This window comes from Monopterus albus, unplaced genomic scaffold (assembly GCF_001952655.1).
Source record: "Monopterus albus unplaced genomic scaffold, M_albus_1.0 scaffold2.1, whole genome shotgun sequence".
Classification (NCBI taxonomy): domain Eukaryota; kingdom Metazoa; phylum Chordata; class Actinopteri; order Synbranchiformes; family Synbranchidae; genus Monopterus; species Monopterus albus.
In genome coordinates this window covers 7,638,393-7,640,822 of record NW_018127882.1, presented here as the reverse complement: position 1 = coordinate 7,640,822, position 2,430 = coordinate 7,638,393, and the positions used below count along the sequence as shown (strand labels likewise).

The 2,430-nt window shown below is 42.6% G+C and overlaps 1 protein-coding gene across 3 annotated transcripts in view; it reads left to right on the top strand.

Annotated features, from left to right (window-relative positions):
• klhl4 (kelch-like family member 4) overlaps nucleotides 1-2,430 on the top strand; it is a 31,048-nt gene that overhangs the window by 6,160 nt on the left and 22,458 nt on the right. The gene's annotated exons all lie outside the window — the stretch shown is intronic.

The following is a 2,430-nucleotide window of genomic DNA, read 5'->3' as shown; positions in this document are numbered from 1 at the left end:
CAGGATTAGGAATGAGCACATCAGAGGGACAGCTCAGGTCGGCTGTTTTGGGGACAAGGTCAGAGAGGCCAGATTGAGACAGTTTGGACGTGTGCAGAGGAGGGATAGTGGTTATATTGGTAGAAGGATGTTGGAGATGGAGCTGCCAGGCAAGAGGTCAAGAGGAAGGCCAAAGAGGAGATATATGGATGTGCTAAAAGAGGACATGAAGTTAATTGGGGTGAGAGTAGAGGATGCCGAGGATAGAGTTAGGTGGAAACAGATGATTCGCTGTGGCGACCGCTAACAGAAACAGCCAAAAGAAGAAGAAGAAGTCCTTTTCATCTTTGGTCCAGAGCATGTGGCTTCCATTCATTCCAAAAAAAAAAAAAAATACTGATTTGTCTTACCATAGTGCATGTTTCCACTGTGTGATGGTCCGTCCCAGATGCCTTCGAGCCCAGAGCAGTTGACTGCTGCTTCTGGACACTGCCAAAAGGACACCCCATGTCAACATGGGGTGTCCTTTTGGCACAGTACAGTTTTAAGCAGCATTTATGGATGTAACTACATATTGCAGTGCCTGACACAGGTGTACCAAAGTAATCCTGAGCCCATGTGGTTATATCGCTTATAGGAGAGTGACAATTCTTAATGCGGTGCCTTTTGAGGGATTGGAGAGCACGGTCATTCAGCAGGGAGGCGACAGTGGTGCGGTGGGTAGAGCAGTCGTCTCCCAACCAGAAGGTTGAAGGTTAAAATCTTGGTGCCTGCAGTCCACGTGTTGAAGTGTCCTTGGGCAAGACACTGAACCCCCCCATTGCCCCAATGGTTAAAGCCATTGGTTGAGTTGGCGCCGCAGATGGCTGCCATCGGTTCTGTACTGGAAACAGATTCCTTGTGTGTAAGTTGGCCAATAAAGGTGATTATTCTTAGCTTGTGTCTGTTACACACTGAAACTCCTCCAGATTCTGTGAATCTGGTGGAATTCAAAAACTATTTAATGAAAGGGAAGGGGGATACAATTTAAGGGGTCAGTTAAATTTAAAAATTCATGCTATACGTACAACCAAAAAAAGATTTTGTATTTCCATAAGTGGGGTAAAACTATGGAATAATTTAAGTGTACTTCTTCCTACTCCATTCAAGCATGTACTAGGTATAAGCAAATTGATATTGGATTAGCATTTGTTGGATATGTGTAAAATTATGTGTGTTGATATATCAACTGTCTTTACATGCTTGAAAGAATAAATAAATCAATCAAATCAAATCTTTTAATTATGTTCTGCACCATAGAGGGTGACATATCCAAATCCCTTCCTATCTTTCTTTGAGGAACATTGTTTTTAAACAGTTCAGTGATTTTCTCAGGCATATGTTGGCAAACTGACGGTCCTCAGCCCATCTTTGCTCCTAAAGCGCTGGCCTTTTGACCCAAATCATGATTGTAATCACCTGTTGACATCTCCTGTTTCAAATGGAATCATTATTGTTTTACATCATTACTGGCCCTGAAATGCAACCAGCCCAACTTTTTTGTAATGTGTTGCAGGCGTCAGAATTGAAATGAGTGTTTATTTTGAACAAAGAATAAAACTGGTGAAGTATCACATCAAATAATGTGCCGCTGTATTGTTTTCAATGTAATACAGGGCACAGACGAATTACAAATCACTACTCTCAGTTTTAATCTTGATTTTACATATTGTCCCAACATTTTCTGATTTGGGGTTGTATGGTTTTGTGTGTGAGTAGGAAGCCCTGACTAGGAAGAGGCTGCTTACTGACCTTAAAAATTTGTCACAGGGGACTTTCAAGATAGTGACTGAAGGAGAATATTTTTTCTGCATGGCCACCTATACTGAGACTTTCTCCCTATGAGATTCTGTTTGATGTGAAAAACAGACTGCACAAATGTGGGTTAGTGAGAGGTAAATTTCATTTCCTTTTATTAGTGCCAGTTGATCTGGCATTGGTTATTTATGAGAGGGTTATTAATGTGTTCCTTATTTTTTGTTTATGCATCAGTATGTGTACATATCCACATTTATAAATCTGTTACACGCCTCTTACTATTAGCCCTGATAGCACCCTGTAGTTAGTAGTCTTTTGCCTTTCCTTCTCCAGCAAGCAGGGTTTTACTTTGTTAAGATGTGACCTCATCATCCTGGCTCAATGATACCTCACCTCCCCCTCACAGCAGGAACAGACAGCCCTGATATCACACATGCACACACACATACTCACACAGGGGCACACAGAACAGCAGCAGCGGGTGCTGGGCAGGGCTTGGGAGATTTTCTCATATTTTCAGAGTACATGCGTGTGTGCACAGGAGAGACAAGCAGAGAGGAAGAGAGAGAAAGCAAAATAGGGGAGGTGAAGGGAAGAGAGTGTGGATCATGCATGTGCATTAACTCCAGTGGCACAGCAGCAGTGGCGGCAGTG